The following is a 24,782-nucleotide window of genomic DNA, read 5'->3' as shown; positions in this document are numbered from 1 at the left end:
TTTTAGAATAAAATTTCATTTTCTCTTTTTACCCAAAATGAGAGGCGTTGCCGCTGCGTTAACTGAGGGAGAGACCGAAACCCTAAGTTTTCTACCACCATTTTTGCCACCGTTTTCGCTGCCGTTTCTGCCGCCGGCCGCCGTTATCATTGCCGTGCCTGTTGTAGTAGAGAACTTCTGGATCGAACCACCTCTTCTATTAACGCAATTTTAGATCTGTTCTCTCTATACTGTCGTTGCTGTCATTGTTGCCACTGCAGTTTTCGCCGCTGTTGCTACCACAATTTCTGCCGTCGATGCCACCGTAGGTGCCGTAGTATAACACATTTTCATATCTGTTCACTCCCGAGCTTCTTCTTCAATGCCGCTTTCTCTCACTCCAATTCCTTTGAACTGCCGCGCCGCTGGTACTTCCTTTTCTTCTTCTTCTCTATTAATTTTCTGATATTTCTTCTTTATTAATAATAATTTTTTTCTCTATGTCGTCTCCTCTGTTTTGTTGCAACTATTTTACATGTATCTCCTCTTGTTCTTCAGTAATGTTTAACTGTTTATGTTGTTTATGTCTTGGCTTGATTATAGTTTTGGTTTGATTAGACTTTATTGTTGTTTTGATTACTAATTTTGTTCTTTATTGTTATTGACTGTCTATTAATAATATTGTATCGCAAATTAGTGACCATTGTGCTTTAATTTTAGACTTATATATTATTAGTGATTATTATGTTTTAATTCTTTGTAGACATAATTAATTCATTATCAGAACAAAATGGCATTATTTGATTCACTATTTTCTGTATAGTGTAGTGCAAGATCTAATGGCTTTTTGGATTGGTCAACAAGATATTCTTATTTAATTCTCAGGATTTAGGGTTTAGGCCCTGTGCTTCTTGAAAAATGAGTTTCTATTTTCATATGTTCTTTAGTCATATTGGTTTCGAGGCTCTTTAATCTATGCATTAATCTGAGGTTATATACCTTCCATTTTGTTAAATCAATTATTTCCTAATCATTGTATTCTGTACTTATCTTCATCATTGTTCATTACATTTGTGTTTGTCAACAGGCAGTATGTTATCTATCATATATTTTTACTGCTTCACTGATTTAGGTGAAGAGGAAAAGTAATTTTTTTCCCTAGTTATCTAAAGCAACTAAACTGATGTTTACAATCAATAACATTTTTTAGGCTTAGGGAACTAGTTGTTCTGGGAATGTGAATTCATGAAATATAATTTTGCATCTTTTGAGCTCGGAACTTTTTATATTCAGCTTCTTCTCTCAAGTTCTACTATTTATCTTGTACTCGCTTCTCATTTTTCACTGAATTAGGCTGAAGAGTGTTATCTATCACTTTAGAGGAAATAGAGAATGACCTCGGCTAAGAATCGGTTAGTTTCCTTGCAAAGTTTTCTTCTTTATCCCTAAATTTTATTATTATCACCATTATAATTATATTGAGTTTGTCTCCTGTTAGGGATTGGAAGGCTTCCTGGGCAAATGGATCCTAAAGCATTCTTGCTTCAAAAATTCAATGTAACAGCTAGACAACAAGTAAGTTATCATTCATTGTTAAATGCATTTTGGGTTCCAATACTGTAATAGCTAGACGCAGTATTGCTCCTCAAGTTCTCAATTCAGTGCAATTGATGTCCAAGTACTATATTCTTAGGTGCTCTTGGAGCATGATGTGTAAGTTGGCATTCCGAAAAACATCATTACTTTCTGGCATAGACAATTGTGAATATGTTATATTGGCAAAAGGGTTTTAATGAGTGGAAAGGAGCCCTAGGGCTTTTAATGATTCCTTTCAAATATTGATTTTATTTGGGATAGGATTACCATTTTGGCTTCCCTATGACAAAAATCTCCTGGCCTGTTTAAGGGTTTTTTGGTTTTTCCCTAACTTATGCAAAGGGATAATCTAGCATTGTTACATGGCTTATCACTTTAGGTGTTAATCATATCTTTTTGTTTTTATACGAGGATGTCTCATCCTCTTCTGTATCTCTTTCTGATAAAATCTTCTTTTTAAATTATTTACTATTTTATCCATGTGCTGCACAGATAGCAAATCTTTTGGATTGCACTTCATGGTCAGGGGCTGGACCAGGGTTAATGAATGCAGTTACTCAAGGTGCTTTGCAAGCAGGAAAACCAGTTGGCAGATTCAAGATTGGAAAAGAAGTTGGGGAATGGACTGCATCCAACTACCATCCGTACTTGCCATTAGAAAATTACCTCACCTGTAGGTAATCTGCCACCATTGCTTGATTTCTTATTCAATAGATTTGATTGCGAGTAGCTTCTTATATCATTTTGACTTTTGAGTTCAGGTTTTTCTCTGCAAGGAAACAGGGCTAGTGGATGTTGTAGTAAGGAATAATTCACTCGATAAGACTATTGTTGTTGCTCTTCTCCAATCTTCAATAATCATTGTCTATTTTGACTCATACATCAGTACATCTTATAGTATATAAATAATTGCCTTAAACCATTTCATCACAGTATCAATTTTCTTTTGGTTCTTTACTTCTCATGTATGATTATTTGATCATCCAACTTGCTCTGCCTAAGACTTCACGAATTGCTTTGTCCAGATTATATTCTAAGCTCTTGAACTTTCATGGAGCTGAATATATAACCAACAAATTTATAATTTTGATTACTATTATTATTATTATTTTGGCTTTTAGGAATTTTCAATTCCACATCTGTCTTTAGATTTACTTTATGTTCGTCTTTATTAAACAACAAGAAAGAAGGCATAAAGAGGTTATAACCAATGCATGAATGAAGTTAGATGACAATAGAAGTAGCAAAAGCAAGATACTACACTCATTCATGTTTTGTGTTGTGTGTATATATTATATGTAGTTGTGGGCCATTCTCGGTCTTCTTTTGTTCGTAGGAAAACATGCACTATCGGTTCTGAAACACCACCTGATGTCCTCTCACCCTCAAGCACCACTTGTAAACAAGGTAATAATAATAATAATAATAATAATCTATTTTCATCAAAGTAACTTTTGAATGCATAAAATTTGTGGTCACTAGCTACGCTGAACACTTCATCTATGTATATGTATATATGTTCATTTGTTTTGAAATTTGGTTCTTTACTTCTCATATATGATTATTTGATCATCTAACTTGCTCTATCTGAAACTTCATGAATTGCTTTGTCCAAATTATATTCCAAGCAGCTCTTAATCCATAGATATTTTCTGAGTATATGGGATGATGCTCTTCTACTCCCTTCTGCTCTCTGAGGTTTGTACTTGTACCCTTTTCAATTTTAATGTTAATTATTCTTAGCCTTTTGTATTTGTTTCTTTATTGCTTTTCAGTAGTTGAAATAGAAAATATGTAATCTGCAGATTCAAAAAAGAATAGAAGAAATGGCTAGTGCTGGTTAGGACACTAATTCACTTGAGATATATATTTATGCACATAGTGTTCTTTAATTATTATATGTTTAATACATGTTATTTTTAATATTTTGTTGTTGTAATTAATGTGATTGAAAAATGATGATAATGTACTATATTGATTTTGTTTTAAAGTATTTCTTTTGTTTAAATATATAATATTTAATTTTCTTCTACATTTTTAATGTCTTGTTTAAGTATTTCTTTTAAATAGTAAATGATGTGTAGTATAATAACGTAATTCTAACATCCAGATTAATATTTTAAAAATAATATTGACAGGTTTGTGGAGGTTTGAAACCCCACATAATAGCTATTTTTTTAAAATGTAAAATTTCTTTTGTGGGGGTTTTGAACCGCCACAAACATTAACCAAGAACTGCCACAAAATGCAAGTACAGAACTCCCACAAAAGGGATAGAAAACCGCCACTAAATGACATTATTGGGGTTGTGAAAAACCGCCACAAAGGAGCTGGTGGCACCTCAAATTTTGGAGGTTTTTAAAACTGCCACAATTTTTTTTGTGGTGGTTTGAAACCTCCACGAATAGGAAAAAAACCTCCACAAATAAACAAAAATCTTGTAATGATGGTTGATGAAAGGTAGGCTATTTGGGTAAGTGAGCTAAATGAAATGATGGCCTCAATAATATAAATGCATGTATACATGGAATAATGGACATATAAAATCAAACAAAGTAAGGATTACAATCATAGAAAGAGAACAATGCACACAAGAATGGAAAATAAGTGGTTATAAGATGTAACCACACAATTGGGCTCAAAACTCACATGCTTGTGTTCTTAGCTCAAAAACCATGTTCCAAAATACATTCTTCAAGCATGTTTATCAAAATTTTTTTTTTCAAATTGGTAGGGTGCCTTAAAAATAATTTTTCTTGGAAAAGAAATCATCACCCTAACCAAGTAGTCCTAACATAAAAAGAAGTGGTAAAATATGTACAAATTCTAACTAATATGCAACCTATCATGCAATGCAACAACTAACTAGCAAAGGAAATCAAGAATTGGTGTTAAAAGAAAGAAATTGTTACCCATGGAGATCGGTTGGACGACCTCCCCACACTTAAAAATTTGCACCGTCCTCAGTGCATGTAAAGAAGAGCAATGTGGATGGGTTGCTACAATTGATGAGCTTCTTCAAAAGGTTGTGCGGATGAACTTGTTTGTTTCCCCATTTGAAGCTTATCCTTTCCCTCTTGGTGGCCAACCTAAAAGGAAAGAAAAAGAAAGAGAATTAAGCCTACAACAAAGATAGCAAAGCAAGTATAACATAGGCGGAGGCTAATGCCAAATAAGAGTAAAGTTCTCACTACATGTTAGCTATGCATGTAAGTGTGAGAGCAAAATAGGCAAAGGGCGTATTAATTAATACTTGATGCAAGAGTAAAGTCAAAGCATGAAGAGCACTCAAAAGCATCAAGTTCAACTAGAAAGAGTGGGTCATGAAAGACAAGCAAGTTCCTATCGATGCACAAAGAATATAAGGGTCATACAAGATTAAGCATTGATTTAAAAGTTTTATCACCCAACAATATCAAACAAGTCAAGAAGTACTAAGATTAACCAAGAATTTCTCAACAATTGAGTAGAAAAATGCAACACCATTATTAAAATAAAAAGCTCAAAAAAGAAAGTAAAAAAAAAACAAGCTATAAAAACAAAATGAAAATGCAAAGAATAAAAGTACGCGAATGCAATGGATAAAAGAAAATGGAAGATGAGAAAAAAATTCTTTTTTTGCGACGCAGACACATCATGCACGTCCATGCGCCGATGCGCAGATTGGCAGAAGGACGCGTACGCGCCATGTGCCCGCACGCGCGTATACAGCAGGGACAATCCACGCGTACGCGTCATGCGTGCCTACGCGCGGATTTCCTGGTACAAAGTTGGCATAAAGTGGGCACAACTCTCGGGTTTTAGTACTAGGAGTTGTGAAACCACACCGGCAAGCGCGCGCACAGCGCACTTGCGCGCCGATGCCCATTTTTTTTAAAATGCTTAGAACAAAAACAGCGTACTCTCCTAATCTACTAGCATTCTTAAACAATCAAAAATCAAATTTAACAACAAATCTTTTTGGTTTTTGAAAAATTTTCAAACACACTAAAAACAAAACTATACTACAAGTAAAATGCAATCTAACAACAACTATTCTACCCAAAGCATGAATGCAACAAACAACCTATCAATAAAAGCAAAATGCATAAGAGTATAGAAAATAAGAAAAACTACCTATAATGGCAACTCAATTCACTCATTGATTATATATACAAGAGAATGGAAAGAGTTTACCATGGTGGGGTGTCTCCCACCTAGCACTTTTAGTTTAAGTCCTTAAGTTGGACATTTGGGAAGCTCCTTATCACGGCGGCTTATGCTTGAACTCATCTTGAAACTTCCACCAATGCTTGGACTTTAAGTAAGCTCCAAATTTCAAAATCAGTGGCACCAAGCTTTGATGAAGTTCCACACAAGCTAAGGGCTTCCAAAATTGGTCTTCATATATTCCCGGATCCCAAATCTTGTTTCTATACCCATCTTCAAGTTTATCATCACAATTCCAATTAGGTGAGAAGTGATCCGAATTCTCAAGTAAATACCAAAGCATCTTCGTAGACCCATTTAGTTGAGAACTATACCAACCATTGCACTTAGACTTTGAATTTCCAACCATAAAGAACCTTGATTGGCAATTCCACCCATCAACCAATTCTCTCTTGCTCTTAACCCCATAAAGAGCTTTAAGTTGTCCATCCGTCCCAAGCAAACCATCTTCAAGTGAGAAATTAAAGCTTAGGGATAAGAATTTTACCCACTTGAATGTTGTGTTGGATGGTGACTAAGGAAGGGATGGTCCTAATGATCTTGCAAGTTCCACTCCCTTGTGCTCTTCTTTGACTACCTCCACCTCTTGGCAACCTTCTTCAACTTCAACCTCTTCCTCTTGACAAAGTTCTTCACATTCAACCATTTCTTCACTAACTTCTTCTAGCTCTTCCCTACTCTTCATATCATAACATGAAGGTAATGTGGAACTTATCTCAACATTTACCTCAATATCAATAGGAGAAGGTTCCTCAAATACCAAAGGATCATGTGTTGGTGTGCGATTATCTTTAAGAGGAAGATTTGTTATTTGCTCACCTTCTTCCAATTCTTCATCATTCATTATATGCTTAGGAGGTTGCACATTACCCCCCTCAACATCATCTTCAAGTTCAACGGAAGGAAGTTCAACAACTTCCATAAAATCATCAACAACATTACTTAGTGTGGAAGTGTCTTCAAGCTTAAAATCTACCTCTTGTTCAATTTTGCCTACCTCTTCAACCACTTCCTCTTGTATAACAATCTCTTTCTCTTCCACTTTTGCAAGACATACCCCATGCTCCGCTCTTCGGTTGATTTCTCACATTCATCCGTGGAGATGTTTTGTCTATGGTATGAATTCCATGCGTCCAAGTTGGCTCTAATTTTGGCAAGGTTAGCCTCGATAGCTTCATTCCTCCTTTAGGCTTCCTCTTGCTCCTTTTGATGGATGATTGCTTGAAGTCGGTCCATTGCTTCCTTGAAGCGATACATTGGCTTTTTTTCCACTTGATTAGCATACGTAGGATCATATTGCTCTTGGATGAATGGATATGGGTGTTCTTCCATGGAGGGTTATGGTGGAAAGGGAAATTCATCTTGTGGTTGAAAGTTCTCATACATGGGAGGTGATTTATCTTTGTAAGAATAATAAGGTGGTGGTTTTTGAGGGTATTGGTGATGGAATTGGGGTGGTCCTTCATATGGCTCAAAAGGTGGTTGGTATGATGGATATGGATTAGGGTTATAATGAGGTGTTTGGTGATATGGGGCTTGTGAGTAAGGTGGTTCAAAATTATGTTGAGGAGGTGGTTTATAGGCATGTGGTGGTGGTTGTTGACAATCACAATAAGGGTCACCACATCCATTAGATTGATATGCATTAGGATTAGAATTATACCCATAAGAAACCGGAGGTTGCTGTTGCCAAGAAGGTTGATCAATCCCTTGAGGCTCCTCCCATCTTTGATTGTTCCATCCTTGATGCATGTTACCTGTTCCGTGGGTTACCTGAAACTGTAGGTCGATCTCGGATGAGATCTTCTATGCTGGTTGGGGATGTTGCATCCGACTTGGTGATGGTGCTGATCCTTTGTCTCCGGAGGGTGGGGGGTACCTGCAAGGGACTCCGATGCTTAAGTTAGCAAGGGTATTAAGCAGGTATTTGAGTAGAATCAGAGTATGAGTTATACATGGGTGCTCCAGCGTATTTATAATAGCATGGAATGACCTTTTTAGATAAGATAAGTTAGTTATCTTATCTTATCTTTATCTTTTGAGTGAGGTCATATTATCTTCAAGGGAACCGCCTTTATTTCTACGGGCTTGGGCTGCCCTTGGATTTGGGATGTGTTCCTCTATTTGGGCCCTTTGTTTGGGCTTTCCTGTGACTTGGCCGAGCTCTTTGAGAAGGGGTCGGGTTGTCTCGACCTGAAGAGGTCGGTCGCTTTGTCTGTAGAACATCCCGGGTCGAACAGCTCGGCCCAGGGTATGAACAGTGCCCCTGCTCGAACTCGGTCTTCTCTTCGAGGTCGAGTCTTTAGTTTTAGGACTTCGATCCTTCTTTGGTGAAGCCGAACTCGAGCATTTTATCAATTTTTTTTATAGTGTTCTCCTTCTTTTGAATGCGGAACGTTTTTGTTTCGTTTCCTCTGAAAGCGCGGGCTTTTGTGTTTAGTGCCCTAGCCTTGGGATGTGCGAGGGTTTTAATGCCCTCATTAATTGGTTTTAATGCCCCGTTTCTCTTAGTTTCCTTTATTCAAATTTTGTATCCAAGCGACGGTTTTCCTTTCCCTGTAACTTCCCTTCTTTTTCGTCGTTTCCTGTCCTGCATTTCTTGTTTTCTCTCTTATGACGCTTTGGCATTCGCTTGGTGCTTCTGCTTTGTGGTCGATTCTCCGCTGCTCCCTTTCAAAGTTTTCTTCCTTCTTCCAGGTTGGCTTTGCTTTTCTCTTCACCTTTTTATTTCTGCTACTTTTGTTTTTGATTTCTTTGATGACGCTCTGATTTTGTACGTTTGGAAAGTTTGAACCATTTTTTTGTTTATGTGCTTAGTTTATTGCTGTGACGCCTGTTTCCTAGTCTTCTTTCGTCCTTATGCTTTGGGTGATTTTCCTGGTTCTGGCTTCCTTTTAGGGTTGATTTCCGTACTGCTGTTTCGAAAAAGGTTGCTCCTTTGATAACTTGTTTGCTTCATTGATGATTTTGCTATACTGGTTGATGACTGCTCTTCAATAGAGATGATGGTTTTTGATGACTTTCTTTTGACTATTCACCTTTTTCTTCTCAGGACGCTCATTTTGTTTGAAAGATGGTTTTATCTTTGTAGCTCTTTTACTCTACCATTGCCTCCAAAGGATGCCCCTGGACCTTGGTGTACGTCTTAGGATTTTCCTTTTATTGCTTTTGTGTACTTAAGGTCGCGTTTATTCGAGTTGCTTCCTTTTTGTCCAGACTTGTTTTTGGGGTTAGTAACCCGTTTCCTTTTCTTTGTAGGATTAGTTGGCCATGTCGTCTCGCAAAAATATTGTCGAGGCGTCCTCTAAGGTTCCTGAGGGGATGTCCGAGTGGCTGGACTGCCTGGTGTTGCTGTGTGTATCCCTAGCTAATGCAAAATTCTGCACAGAGCTTAGGAAACACCATCGAATCTGTAGTAGTGAAAATCAAGAACGCAACTATGAGTTGGTGGAACCCGATTCTGATGACAGGGTCTGTTTTCCTACTTCGACCCAGGGAGAGCGTCCTTTCTTTTATGCATACGATTTCTTCTTTAGCCAGATGGATATTACCCTTCCTTTTACTTCTTTTGAGACCGACCTATTGTGGTCTTGCAACGTGGCCCCATCTTAGCTTCATCCGAATTCTTGGGGGTTTATCAAGATTTTTCAGATGGTTTGTCATGAGTTTGGCGTTAAACCCTCTTTAACCCCTTTTTCTGTATCTCTTTGTGTTGACCAAGCCTGGGACTACCAAAAAGAAAGCTTCTTGGATTTCTTTTAGGTTGGGCCAGGGACATAAAGTCTTCTCCATGTATGATGAGTCTTTCCACAATTTTAAGAATTATTTTTTCAAGATCCGAGCTGTTGAAGGAGCTCGTCCTTTCTTCCTGGATGAGAATGGTGAGCCTCGTTTTCCTTTAGAGTGACAGAGGAATGTAGTTGTGTCTAGGTATACCTGGGAGATGTTAGACGAGGTCGAGCAGGCCTTCGTTGCTGCTTTAGAGGACATTTGGGGGGAGCCTCCTCATCTTGAGACCAAGAAATTTCTAGGGGATCCGTCCTTGATTCGTGCTGTGCTGGGTATTTTATAAACTGTGTTCCCATGTCTTTTGTTCTCTGCTTTCTTTTCTGGGTATTCATAAGTTGTTGTATATTTCTTTGTTTTTCAGAGATGTCGAAGAATAATGATTCACTGAAGGCCTTTAAGAAGGCCAGGAAGGCTACCACGGCTCAGAACATCCCGGCCAAGGTGGTCGGGGAAGGGTCTTCCCAAGTTTTATCGAAACCGTCCGTCCCGAGCTCTCCTGGGCCGAGGAGGATGATCCCGACTCCTTGGATTCGTTTGGTCGACCCGCCCCAGACTTCAGTGGGTACCTCTGCTCCTCCAATTGCTCCTCTTCTAAAAAGACCTCGGACTGTCGAGCCGTTTAATCTTGGTGCTCCCAATTTTGATGGCATTGGATTTATAGACCAACAAATTGCTCCCTATGGTGTGATGCCTACTGACGATGTATCTATTCTTTGTCATTTGGATTATATTACCCGGAGCGGCATTACACTGGCACACATGGGAGTAGCTCTATATCGAACTGCTCAAGATCTTCCTATTCATGCTACCAAGGCTTTTATGGAGGAGGCGAAGTCAGAGTTTGACCGAATCAAGGGTTTGAAGGAGGAGCTCAAGGTGAATGTGTCTGAGCTAGAAAAGGAGCTGAAGGGGGAGAAGGCCCGGTCTGTTGGTCTGGCGGCTGCTGCGCAACTGGCCGAGGATATGGCACTAAAACATAAGGATAGCTATGTTACCACTTATAAGGAGCTGATGGGTCTTAGGGAGGAGTTGGAGTCTGCCCGAGCTGATTTTGCCGAGCTCCAAGGTCATCTTGTAGGTAGTGTAACTGCTGCTTATGAGAACCTGATGGAGCAGTTCTGGATTCTTGCCCCTGATGCCGATTTGACTCTCGTTAGTCTTGATTACGTAGTAAAGGATGGCAAGATTGTCCTGGATGATCCCGATGATAACATTGAACCTCCTCGTGCGCCTTCTCTTTAAAGCTTCTGCTATGCCGGTTTCTTCAGCCCCCTCGACCGTAGTTGAGCCAGATCCTGATTGTCAGATCTTGAATTGAGGCAACGGAATAGTGGATGCGGTGCCTCTCCAGACTCGCCCTCCTTCTCCCCAGGATGCTGCTACTAGGAAGCCTTTGGATCCTCTATGATTTCTCTGTCATGTTTGTTTATAGCCCATTTTGTGGGCTTTTGAACTCTTTATCTTTGTAATTGGTGTTTTGGTGACTGTTTGATACTTCCTTTGGTTGCTCGTTTAGCAACTTTATTTTGAAAAACAAAGTAGTTCTCGAGCTTCCGGGGCTGGTCTTTGATGGCCTCTGGAGTTTATTATCATAACTTAGTAGCTTTTATATCATGTCTGCTTGCACTCATCTTGGTACCTTAGTAGGCTGGGATTTTGTCCAACATGATCATCTTGGTTATTTGGTTTGGTTTTGTTTGTAATCCTTCTTTTTGGACCTCGTTTAGATCTCTTTTGGGGATTTCATTTGTAATTTCTGTATCCTGGGCCTGACTTCGTCATGTCGGATCCTGTCGAGTTTGCTTGGTAATCCTCTTTCTTGGACTTTGTTCAGGTCTCTTTTTGGGGATTACCTTTGTAGCTTTACGTCTTTCTGGGTCGACTTCATCAGGTCGGGCCCTGTCGAGTTTTCTTGGTAATCCTCCTTCTTGGACTTTGTTCAGGTCTCTTTTTAGGGATTACCTTTCGTAGCTTTATCTTTCCGGGCCGACTTTATCACGTCGGTCCCTGTCGAGTTACTTGATAATCCTCTTTTTTGGACCTCGTTTTAGGTCTCTTTTAGGGATTATCTTTTGTAATTTTTTCTTTCCGGGCCGACTTTGTCACGTCGGGCCTTGTCGAGTTACTTGATAATCCTCTTTTTTGGACCTCATTTTAGGTCTCTTTCAGGGATTATCTTTTGTAACTTTTTTGTAGGAGTCCGACTTCCTCATGTCGGGCTCTTCGAAGTTATAGTAATCGTCTATTATATGGTTGGCCAGACCTCTTTCCAGGGCTTTACTTATAACTTGGGTTGTTGTGGCTGGTCTGACTTTTTGTGCCGGCCAGTCTTTAAGTTATTTTATAGCAATCCATTTTATTAGGTCCTCGTCAGGTCCTTTCTATGGATCACTTTCTATAACTTCTTGCATTATTCTATTTTCATCTTTGTCGATTTTGTAGAATTTGGGTTTTTAGCCCTCGTTTTTATCGTGATCGCGCAGTGAATTCGATTTTTACTTTTTGTTGATCTGTAGCTTTATAATTGGGCGATGAATGTTTTCAGAATAATACGACTTGAGCGTTTGTAGAGAATCTGAACAAATTTTATTTAAAGGAAAATGCAAATATACATGAGGAGTTAATTTCCTAAGTTGGGTGATTTGTAGGTCTTGGCGGGGCGCCTCGTTAAAAAACCTTTTTCAGGAAAAAGAGTGCGCCTTGTCCAAGATCTTTTATCATCCCTAGCTATAGTACCTTCTTTAGGTTGCAGGCGTGCCATGATCTAGGAAGCTCTCGCTCGTCAAGTTCGGAAAGTTTGTAGTAGCCCTTTCCCAATACTTCTATGACTCGGAAGGGTCCTTTGCAGTTTGCTGCCAGCTTTCCTTCTCCAGGTCGAGTTGTTCCTATATCGTTTTGGATTAGGATAAGGTCATTTTCAACAAAGGCCCGCTGTATTACTTTTCGGTTGTATCTGGATGCCATTCGTCGTTTCAACGCTTCTTTCCTTATCTGAGCTCTTTCTCGGATTTCTGGAAGTAAGTCGAGCTCTTCTCTTTGGAGTTGGAAATTGGCTTTTTCACTATAATGGATTACTCTGGGTGATCCTTCTTTGACCTCCACTGGGATCATCGCCTCCATTCCGTAAGCTAATCAGAAAGGTGACTCCTTTGTCGTGGAATGTGGAGTCGTTCGATATGCCCATAGGACTTGTGGGAGCTCCTCAGCCCAGGCTCCCTTTGCATCCTGTAATCTCCATTTTATAACTGCTAATATAACTTTGTTAGCAGCTTCGGCTTGCCCATTAGCTTGGGGGTGCTCAACAGAGGTGAATTGTTGTTTTATATTCATGTCGGCCGCTAGTTTTCTGAAGCCTGCATCTGTGAACTGGGTACCATTGTTTGTAGTGATGGAGTATGGAACTCCGAACCTTGTGACGATGTTTCTATACAGGAATTTCCGATTTCTTTGAGCTGTGGCATTGGCTAGGGGTTCTGCCTCGATCCATTTTGTGAAGTAGTCTATTCCTACTATGAGGAATTTGACTTGTCCTGATCCTTGAGGAAAAGGTCCGAGGAGATCGAGTCCTCATTTTGCGAATGGCCAAGGTGAGGTTACGCTGATGAGTTCCTCTAGCAGAGCGTTGTGGAAGTTGGCATGCTTTTTAGCAATGGTGTTGAAATCCCTCTTTTTGTATAAAGTATTATTTATGATGGTATAGTATTGTGCTTCCCGTTTTAACCTTTTTGCCTCCCTCTCATCTGTAGGGAGGGCATTGATAAACCACTATTTCATGGTTTATCTTGTGCTCAATTGAGTGGATTTTATCAACTCTTTACCCACTTATTCATACTATTTGCATGGTTTTACATTTGCCTTCCTAATTATGTGCTTTGATTGAAAACATGCTTCTTTGCCAGCATGCCAATAAACATCTTTCATTTAACTGTCATCACATGCACTTACTATATTTCCATTGATGACTTTTCACATGTAGTCATGACCATGTGTTACCATCATTCTTCTTTACTGTGCATTGATTACCACCTTTCCCGCTCTCTTCCTTGCTGGATCCCCTATCTTTACTTGTTACTTTCTTTTTCCCTTTTCAGGATGGCCACCAAGAAGGGTACAGAGAAAGCTACTCCCAAACCACCGGCAAGGAAAGGAACAAAGAGAGCACCAGCTGAGGAACCACAACCCCATCCACCTACACATCTCAGCATGCACCAAGGACGGTGCAATCTTTAAGTGTGGGGAGGTCGATACTGATCTCTGCGAGTTAGTTAATCCCTTCTCAACACCAATGTTAATTTGTTAATTGTTGCATTTGCATGTTTGTTTGATTTTGTGCATTTAGTTACTACTTGGTTGAAGTAATATTTTCTTTTTCAAGAAATCTCTATAGTATTTCACTAATTTAAATTAAAAATTTTTGTTAAATTTGTTTGAAGTTTTATTTGGAACATAGGTAAAAGCTAGAACACACAACCTGTAAAATTTGAGCTTAATTGTATGGTTATATTATTTAACCATAATATTTTAGTCTTGTGTGTTTTCTTCTCTATGATTACAAATATTTGCTTTGTTCCATTCTATATGTCCATTATTTAGTATATTTACATGCTTACACATGATTGAGGCCATTGTTTGATTCTAGCTCACCATTTCCAAATTAGCCTACCTTTTACATCACCCTTGTTAGCCCCCTTGAGCTTTTAATCCCCTCTTATTTTATAACCACATTACTAGCCTTAAGCAGAAAAACAAAATAAAAATCCCAAGTTGAATCCTTGGTTAGCTTAAGATAGAAATTGTGTATTGTTTAAGTGTGGGGAACCTTATGGGAACATGGATGATAAAAACAAAGGTAGAGAGTTAAAAAGAATAAAGACATTTCAAAATAAAAGTTTTGGGAAGCATGCTCATGTGAAATAAAAATAATTAAATTACTATGTGCATTGAAAAAAAATTAAGTAATTAAATAAGGGGATACAAAAAAAAAAGAGAGAGAAAAGAAAAGAGAAGAAAAATAATATTACCCCAAATGCAAAATAAAAAGGATCAATGCACATGGGACAAAATTCAAAAATAAGTTTGATACATGAGCTTGTAATACAAAAGTGGGAAAAATTTGGGTAGTTAGGTAAAGTATTCTAAAATTGTATAAAGTATGTATATGTTAGGTGAGATCTTAGACTAATCAAGGATTCACTTTATAAAGCTCACTTGGCCATACATGTATCCTTACCTTTACCTCAGCCCCATTACAACCCTAAAAAGACCTCATGATATTTGCATTGGTATGCTAAATATTTATTGATTGGTTAGATGAAGAACAAGGTTTAGAAAGCATGACTAGGGAAGATTAGAGTGATTGACCCTAGACACTTGAGAGATTAGAGTGATATACACTTCATGTGAGGGTTCAATGCTTGATTCTATGTTCCCTGCTTTCATGAGCTATCTTCTTACAAGTTTACTTGTCTTTTATTGTATAATTTGAATTAGTGAAATCTGATTTATGTTTGTCTTGGAGAACATGTTTATTTTTAACCAAGTAGGTAGAAGCATTTCACATTTAGTTGCATTCATATAGATAGGATTGCATTTCATACTTTCTACCATTCCTCTTCATCTTTTTACCTTCTCTTGAGCTTAGCATGAGGACATGCTAATGTTTAAGTGTGGGGAGGTTGATAAACCACTATTTCATGGTTTATCTTGTGCTCAATTGAGTGGATTTTATCAACTCTTTACCCACTTATTCATACTATTTGCATGGTTTTACATTTGCCTTCCTAATTATGTGCTTTGATTGAAAACATGCTTCTTTGGCCTTAAGTTCCCTATGTTTAATCCTCTCTTATTACCATTAGATGCCTTGATATGTGTGTTAAGTGATTTCAGGGATTACAGGGCAGGAATGGTTTAGAGGATGGAAAGGAAGCATGCAAAAGTGGAAGGATTACAAGAAGTTGAAGGAAATGCAAAGCTGTCCAGCCTGACCTCTTCGCACTCAAACAGTTATAACTTTTCGTATAGAGGTCCAAATGACGCGGTTTCAGTTGTGTTGGAAAGCTAAAGTCCGGGGCTTCGATTTGATATATAATATGCCATAGTTGCCATGATGCTAGGCAACACGACTGCGTGCTCCATGAGGCCACGTCGCAAGGACAAAAAACCAGCGTGGCAGATTTCTTCTCCAGCGATTTCTGGGCTGTTTTCGACCCAGTTTTCGGCCCAGAAAACTCAGATTAGAGGCTATAAAGTAAAGGGATTGCATTCATTCATAATCATGCGTAGAGGGATTGCATCCATTCAGATCATGCTTTTGATAATTCATTTTTTATTATTTTAGATGTAGTTTTTAGAGAGAGATGTTCTCTCCTCTCTCTTAGGATTAGGATTAGGATTCCTCTTAAAGGATTTAAGATTTATTATTATTTCAAATTACAATTTTCTTCTGAATTCCAAGTTTAATATTCCCTTTACTTAATTTCTATTCCTTCAATATTTATTTTCTACTTTTATTTACTCTAATACTTTTATTTGTATTTGATTTATGTTACCCAATTAGTTTATGAACCTTTCCATGTTATTACTTGAATTTATTTTTAGACGTAGTTTGATTGCTTTATTTACATGAATGCTTTTAATTTAATTTAGATATTTTCCCTTTTGGCTTTGGTTGATTAATTGGTGACTCTTGAGTTATGAAACTCATTGTTGATTGAAAATTGGGATTCTTCAAGAATTGATTCGAGATCCAATAACTCTAACTTTTCCCAAGGAAAGACTGGGACTTGAGAATTCGAATTAATTCATCCACTTGACTTACCTTCATAGTTAGAGGTTAACAAAGTGGGAGAAAAATCCAATTCTCATCACAATTGATAAGGATAAATAGGATAGGACTTCCAGTTCTTATACCTTGCCAAGAGATTTTATTATTGTTAATTTATTTTACTTGTCATTTAAATATACCTGTGCCCATTGCCCAAACTTCAAAACCCCGATTTACAATCTTCATAACCAATAATGAGAACATACTTCCTTGCAATTCCTTGAGAAGACGACCTGAGGTTTAAATACTCGGTTATCAATTTTAAAGGGGTTTGTTACTTGTGACAATCAAAACTTTTGTACGAAGGGATTTCTGTTAGTTTAGAAGCTATATCTACAACGCGAATATTTTTATAAATTCTTTACTAGCAAAAATCCTAACATCAGGCATCTGTGGTGAGGTAATTAATTATGGGGGTCATCCATTTCTGATCGCGACCTGTTATGGCTAGGACCTTTTCTTCTTCTGAGATTGATGGCTTCTGTAGAATTTCTTGGATAAGGCTTCTATTGTTGCCTCCTGGTTTAGTGCTGGCTAGTTTTGAGAGTGCATCGGCTCGGGCATTCTGTTCCTGGGGTATGTGTCGAATCTCATACTCTCTGAGTTGTCCGAGCTGTTCCCTGGTTTTGTCCAGGTACTTTTTCATAGTGGGATCTTTAGCTGGTAGCTGCCTCTTATCTGTGAGGTGACTACTTGTGAGTCGCTGAAGATGATAAGTTTTTGAGCTCCAACCTCCTTAGCCAACTTCAAACCAGCTAGTAGTGCCTCATATTCCGCTTGATTGTTTGAGGCAGGGAACCTAAATTTGAGGGAAAGTTCGATCTGGGTCCCCTGGTCACTTTCAATTATTACGCCTGCACCACTTCCCATTTTATTTGAGGAGCCGTCCACGTATAGATTCCATTCTGTGGGGATTTCCGGTGTGTCCATAAATTCCGCAATGAAGTCGGCCAGATATTGAGATTTGATGGCCGTCCGAGCTTCGTATTGAAGGTCAAATTCGGACAACTCGACTGCGCATTACAAGATTCTAGCTGCCAAGTCTGTTTTCTGTAAGATTCCTTTTATAGGCTGGTTGGTCCGAATTTTAATGGTGTGAGACTGGAAATATGGGCGAAGTTATCGAGATGTTATTATGAGAGTGTAAGCAAACTTTTCTATTTTCTGGTAGTTCTGCTCGGACCCTTGTAACGCTTTGCTGATAAAATATATGGGTTGTTGCCCATTGTTGTCTTCTCGGACCAGTGCTGAGGCTATTGCCCGATTTCCCACTGCGAGGTACAAGATGAGTGGTTCTCCTTCCCATGGCCGACTTAATATAGGTGGCTGTCCCAGAAATTTTTTGAAGTCTTGGAAGGCTTGCTCGCATTCAACTGTCCATTCAAACTCCATTCCCTTCCTTAGAGTGGCCTAGAAAGGGAGAGATCTTAGTGCGGATCCCGCCAGGAATCTGGACAAGGCTGCCAACCGCCCGTTGAGTTGTTGTACCTCATTGATACAAGTCGGGCTTTTCATGTCGAGTACGGCCCTGCACTTGTTCGGGTTTTCTTTGATTCCTCTCTGTGTGATCATAAAACCCAAGAATTTACCAGCTTCTACTGCGAAGGTGCATTTTGTGGGATTGAGTCACATGCCGCATCGTCTTATGGTGTTGAATACTTGTGTCAGGTCGGATAATAACATCTCTTCATTTTGCATCTTCACTAACATGTCATCTACGTAGACCTCCATGATCTTTCCAAAACTTTGATCATTAATCTTTGGTAAGTGGCTCCCGCGTTTTTGAGACCGAAGGGCATAACAATGTAGCAGTAATTTGCCTTTGGGGTTAAGAAAGAGGTTTTTCTTGGTCGGGTGGGTACATTGGGATTTGGTTATATCCCGAGTATGCGTCCATAAAGGAGAGGTATTTGTATCCGGAGGAGGCATCTACCAGTGCGTCGATGTTTATGAGCGGATAAGGATCTTTCGGGCAAGCTTTGTTAAGATCGGTATAGTCGGTGCACATTCTCCACTTTCCATTTGACTTTTTTACCAAAACGACATTAGTAAGCCATAGCGGGTATTTGACTTCTCTTATGAAGCCTGCCTCCAGTAGAGCTCGTACCTGTTCTTCCACCGCTTGAGAGCGTTCTGGTCCTAGCTTTTTGCGCCTTTGTTGTTCCGGCCGAGATTCTGGGTAGACTGCTAGCTTGTGGCACATTAGTTTGGGATCTATGCCAGGCATGTCTGCGGCCTTTCACGCAAAGAGATCGGCGTTGTCGCGTAGGAATTGTATGAGTGATTCTTTTATGTCCCCCTTTTAGGAGTGTGCTGATGTTGGTTGTTTGGTCCGGAGTGTTCCCGATCTGAATTTTCTCTATTTCTCCTTCAGGTTGTGGGCAGAGCTCCTCCTGCCTCCGAACTCCACCGAGCTCGATTGTGTGGAATTCTTCTCCTCTGCCTCTGAGGTTTAGACTTTCGTTGTAACAGCGGCGCGCCATCTTCTGATCTGCCTTTACTGTGGCTATTCCTTATGTGGTTGGGAACTTCATGCATAGATGCAGAGTCGAGACTATTGCGCCGAGTTGATTTAACGTTGTCCGACTTATTAGAGCATTATAGGCTGAGCTTACGTCAACGACGATGTAATCTATTTTGAGTGTTCTTGACTGACTTCCCTTTCCAAAGGTTGTGTGGAGCGGGATGTATCCCATTGGTTGAACCGGGGTATCTCCTAACCCGAACAGGCTATCCAGATATGCTCTGAGTTCTTTTTCTTCCAAGCCGAGTTTGTCGAAGGTGGTTTTGAATAAGATATCGGCAGAAATCTCCTGGTCTATCAATGTGCGGTGAAGATTTACATTTGCCAGTATAATAGTGATGACCATGGGATCGTCATGCCCTGACATGACGCTGGATGCGTCTTCCTTGGTAAAAGTGATCGCCGGAATGTCAGGTGTTTCCTTCTTTTCTGCGATGTGGTATACGTCTTTGAGATGTATTTTGTAGGATGATTTGGAGATTCTTCCCCCGGCAAATCCACCGTGTATCATGTGGACATGTCTTTCTGGCGACCGGGATGTCACGCGGTTGGTCCGATGTCTTCTGCTCTTCTTCTTTTCCTATGTTCATCATCCCGGGTGGCTGGTATCGATCTAGCTTTCCTTCTCGTACGAGCCTTTCTATGACGTTTTTTAAGTCAAAACACTCATTGGTGGAGTGCCCGCGGATCCGATCGTATTCACAATATTCAGCCCAGTTTTCTCCTCCTTTTTTGCCTTTGAGAGGTCGAGTTGGTGGTATTTTTTTTGTGTTGCAAACCTCTCTGTTGACATCCACAAGAGACACTCGAAGAGGGGTGTAATTGTGGTATTTTTTATTTTCTGTCGATCTTCCTTTTTTCTAGAATCTTTGTCTTTATCCCGAGGGGTGAACCCTTCTTTTGAGGTCTCTCCTAATCAGGAGTTTTTCTCCATGTTGATGTACTTTTCCGCTCGCTCCTGCACCTCATTCAGAGATGTGGGGTACTTCTTTGATATGGATTGACTAAAAGGCCCTTCTCGCAGGCCATTAATGAGACCCATGATGGTAGCTTCTGTTGGAAGGTTTTGTATATCCATGCATGTTTTGTTGTATCTCTCCATGTAGTTATGCAGAGTTTCCCGCTCTCCTTGTCTGATTCCTAGTAAGCTCGGAGCATGTTTAGCTTTGTCCTTTTGGATAGAGAATCTGGCCAGGAATTTTTTAGCCATGTCGTCGAAACTTGAGATGGACCTAGGAGAGAGATTGTCGAACAATCTAATTGCTGTTTTTGTTAAAGTAGTTGGAAAGGCTTTGCAACGAACTGCATCTGAGGTATCGGTGAGGTACATTCTGCTTTTGAAGTTGCTGAGATGATGGCTGGGATCTGTAGTGCCGTTGTATAAGGTCATGTCTGGGAGTTTAAAGTCCTTTGGGATTTTTGCCTTCATGATTTCTTTGGTGAATGGGTCTTGCTCCTTTCGTGCATTATCTTCGGGAATGGATTGGCTGGCATTCGTCTTGACATCGGCTTCAAGTTTTAGGAGTTTAGTTTCCAGTTCCCGGCGTCGCCTTATTTCTCTTTGTAAATCCTTATCGGCCTCTCGTTGATGTAGAGCGTCTTCCTTAAGTTGTTTTAACCGATCTTGAAATGCCACCAGGGCTCCCTCGTTTGGGGAGTTCTTATTGTTAATTTGGGAAGTATATTTTAGTGTTGTGTCCACGTTTTTATGCGGCGTTCTTTCTTCTAGATCTGAGGTGTGATCGTTGTCATGGTCGTCCGCCATGGTAATGAGATGACTTCCAGGTTCCCCGACAACGGCGCCAATGTTCCGTGGGTTACCTAAAACTGTAGGTCGATCTCGGACGAGATCTTCTATGCTGGTCGGGGATGTTGCATCCGACTTGGTGATGGTGCTGATCCTTTGTCCCCGGAGGGTGGGGGTACCTGCAAGGGACTCCGATGCTTAAGTTAGCAAGGGTATTAAGTAGGTATCTGAGTAGAATCAGAGTATGAGTTATACCTGGGTGCTCCAGCGTATTTATAATAGCATGGAATGACCTTTTTAGATGAGATAAGTTAGTTATCTTATCTTATCTTTATCTTTTGAGTGAGGTCATCTTATCTTCAAGGGGACCGCCTTTATCTCTACGGGCTTGGGCTGCCCTTGGATTTGGGACGTGTTTCTCTATTTGGGCCCTTTGATTGGGCTTTCCTGTGACTTGGCCGAGCTCTTTGAGAAGGGGTCGGGTTGTCCCGACCTGAAGAGGTTGATCGCTTTGTCTGTAGAATATCCCGGGTCGAACAGCTCGGCCTAGGGTATGAACATTACCATTGTAGTTCCCATTTCCTACAACATAATTTGAGCTAAACTCATAGCCAAAGTGAGGATGAGAATTCATAATAACAAATAAAAACAAAAGCTACAAAGAATAAGCAACAAGTCCTAAGCCTAACAAAAACTAACAAACAAACAAAAGGAAAACATATTCACATATTCACAATAGCCAACAATATAACACCATTGCAATTCCCCGGCAACGGCACCATTTTGATTTAAGAAAAATTGTCGTGTCGGTATAGAATTTCACACAAAATGAATTCTCGTTGCAAGTATAGTTCTACACCAACAAACAATCCTCCCAACCAAAAATTTGGTTTTGTCACAAGTACAAACCTCAAATAAGAATTAACCGAAGTATTTAAACTTTGGGTCGTCTCACAAGGAATTGCAATGAAGTGATCAATTATTGGCTATGAAAATGCAAGGGGGTTTGATTTTATATTTTGACAAGAAAAGTAAATAACAAGAAAGTAAATGATATGAACTAATAAAGAAAGGCAAACAACTCTTGGCTAAGCATAGGAATTTGAGATCACCATCCTTGTCAATAACCAAATATTGATAATTATGAGGAACCAAGCTCATTAAGCCTACTTCTATACTTGAAGTATATCAAATGGCTTAATCAACATCAACCCATAAGTCCCAACCTATCTACTAATTAGATTAGTAGTGGGTTAGTATCAATCGGTATCAAATTGACCACCAAGGGTTCTCAAATCACCAATTCAGTGAGACCCAATGACTCAAGGTCACTCAATTCCCTTAGCCTAGGCTAAGAGTAATGAAAAATACTCAAAAACTAAAGGAAACATTCTATCAAACACCTAATGTGCAATAAAAGTTAACATCACAAAATGCTAGAATTAGTGAAACCCATGACTAACATAAACAAGAAATCAATAATACAAATCAAGATCAACATAAAAGGGACATGGAAACATAAAATTGCATTAAAAAAAATCAAGATCCAACAATGGTTCATCAACATAAAAGAGAGCAAAATAAGAAACTAACAAGAGAAACTAAGAAGATTAAGACAATAGAACACTAAAATATAAAGAGAATTGAAATCAAAACAAGAATTGAAAGAGAAATTTGAGAGTGATCAACCTAACTTTACCCTAATTTCTATCCTAAATCTAGAAAGAGGAGAGAGCCTCTCTCTCTAGAATTCTACTCCTAAAACATGATGACTAAAACTATGACTACTTGGTTCCTACCCCCCTTAATCCTTGGGTTCAATAGCATCAGAAATGAGTTGGCCATTGGGCCCAAAATGAGCTACAAATCGCTGGCCACGATTTCACTTTAGTGAATCACGCTGATCCATCAGCGACTACACGTACAAGTCGCTTAACGCGAAGCAACTATAGCAATTTTTATATCATTTTGAAGCCCCGGATGTGAGCTTTCCAACACAACTAGAACCGCCTCATTTGGACCTCTGTAGCTCATGTTATGGTCGATTGAGTGCAAAGAGATCAGGCTTGATAGCTTTGTGGTTCCTTCATTTCTTCATGAGTTCTCCCACTTTGCATGCTTTTCTCCTCACTTCTTCCATCTAATACTTGCCTTATGAACCTGAAATCACTCAACAAACATATCAAGGCATCAAATGGAATTAAAGTAAATTAAATTAGCTATTTTTAGACCTAAAAAGTATGTTTTCACACTTAAGCACAAATTAAGGGAAAATTACAAAACCATGCTATTTCATTGAATAAATGTGAGAAAAGTTGATAAAATCCCCTAAATTAAGCACAAGATAAACCACAAATTCGGGGTTTATCAATCACAAGAGCTTGAAGTATCTCTTTGATCAGAAAGAGCTCAATATGCGGCAGAGGAGGTGGATGGAATTGTTGAAGGACTACGACTTTGAGTTAAATTACCATCCGGGGAAGGTGAATGTAGTGGTGGATGCGTTAAGTCAGAAGTCGTTGTATGCTGCTTGGATGATGCTCCAAGAAGAGAAGTTGATCAAGGAATTTGAGAGTATGAAAATTGGTGTTCAAGAAGTGTCTGGAACTCTATGTTTGAGTCGATTACAGATCTCCAGTGATTTTAAATCCGAACTCCTAAAGGCTCATGAAAATGATGAAGCGTTATGGAAGGTGTTACCAGCTATTGAGCAAGGAAAACAGTGAAGAGTGTCGAAGGATCAAGATGGGTTATGGATATTTAAGGGTAGGATCATTGTGCCGGATGTTGGCACTTTGCGGCAAGATATCTTAAAGGAAGCACGCAAAAGAGGATTCTCTATTCACCTGGGGAGTACTAAGATGCACCATGATTTAAAGACGATGTTTTGGTGGCTGAGTATGAAGAATGATGTGGCGGAATATGTTTCGAAGTGTTTAACCTATCAGAAGGAGAAGATCGAACACCAAAGACCCGTTGGGACGTTGCAACCTTTAGAGGTTTCGCAATAGAAGTGAGAAAGCATTGCGATGGACTTTGTGTCTGGATTGCCAAGGACTAGGGCCAGTTTTGATGCTGTCTGGGTGATTGTGGACCGACTGACGAAGTCAGCTCACTTTTTACCCATTTAGATGACTTACACCCTTAAGGAGCTAGCACGGTTATACATAAAGGAGATTGTGAGACTTCATGGTGTACCTGCTACTATAATCTCTGATAGAGATCTTCGTTTCACTTCGAGGTTTTGGGATGTATATCAGAAAGCTTTCGGAACCCGATTAATCTTGAGCACAGCTTACCATTCTCAAACAGATGGTCAATCTGAGAGGACGATCTAAACCTTAGAAGATATGTTGAGGGCTTGTGTTCTGGATCAGCCGGCTAGCTGAGATTTTTATATGCCGCTAGTGGAGTTTGCGTACATTAATAGCTACCATATGAGCATCAGAATAGCTTTATATAAGGCACTATATGGGAGAAAATGCCAATCTCCGCTATGCTGGTATGAAGCTGGGGAGAAAGGCTTGTTGGGGCTGGAGATGATAGCTGAGACCACTAAACAAGTCACGAAAATCTAAGATAGGATGCTTATTGCGTAGAGTCGTCAGAAGAGTTACGCCAATCAGAGGCAGAAGCTCTTGGAATTTGAGGAAGGAGATCATGTTTTCCTTAGGTTACTCTAACCACAAGAGTAGGCAGGGCGATTAAAGTGAAGAAGCTGAATCCTCGGTACATTGGTCCATTTCAGATCCTGGAGAGGGTTGGACCGGTGGCGTACCGAATGGCTCTACCACCACATCTTTCGAACCTGCACGTGAATTCGAATTTTGTGGGCAAAATTCCCAATTAGGTGGGTAGACTGTAAAACCTGATTAATTAATAACTAATTAACTCATAAATGAGAATTTATTCTAGAAATCCAAAAATGTGATTTTTATGGTTTAATATGATAGAGGAGATTGAGACGAGAATTTCGATACCAATTTTATAGAAATCAGACCAAGATTGGACCAAACGGGTCAAACTGGGCCAACCAAACCGATATTGGACCCTTGACCCAATCTAACTAAACCAAAACCCTAATTTTCAGCACTCTCTCTCTCCTCACAACA

General features: G+C 39.5%; 1 long non-coding RNA gene across 1 annotated transcript; it reads left to right on the top strand.

Moving 5' to 3' along the window:
- The first annotated feature begins 271 nt into the window (after nt 1-271).
- Nucleotides 272-2,222, top strand: LOC107494334 (uncharacterized). The gene is made up of 4 exons (XR_002375323.2): nt 272-407; nt 1,333-1,391; nt 1,478-1,554; nt 2,068-2,222. It is a non-coding gene; the product is annotated as an uncharacterized LOC107494334 (long non-coding RNA).
- Nucleotides 2,223-24,782: the final 22,560 nt, after the last annotated feature.

This window comes from Arachis duranensis, chromosome 1, assembly GCF_000817695.3.
Source record: "Arachis duranensis cultivar V14167 chromosome 1, aradu.V14167.gnm2.J7QH, whole genome shotgun sequence".
In the NCBI taxonomy this organism is placed as follows: Eukaryota; Viridiplantae; Streptophyta; class Magnoliopsida; order Fabales; family Fabaceae; genus Arachis; species Arachis duranensis.
This window is presented reverse-complemented; position numbering and strand designations above follow the sequence as displayed.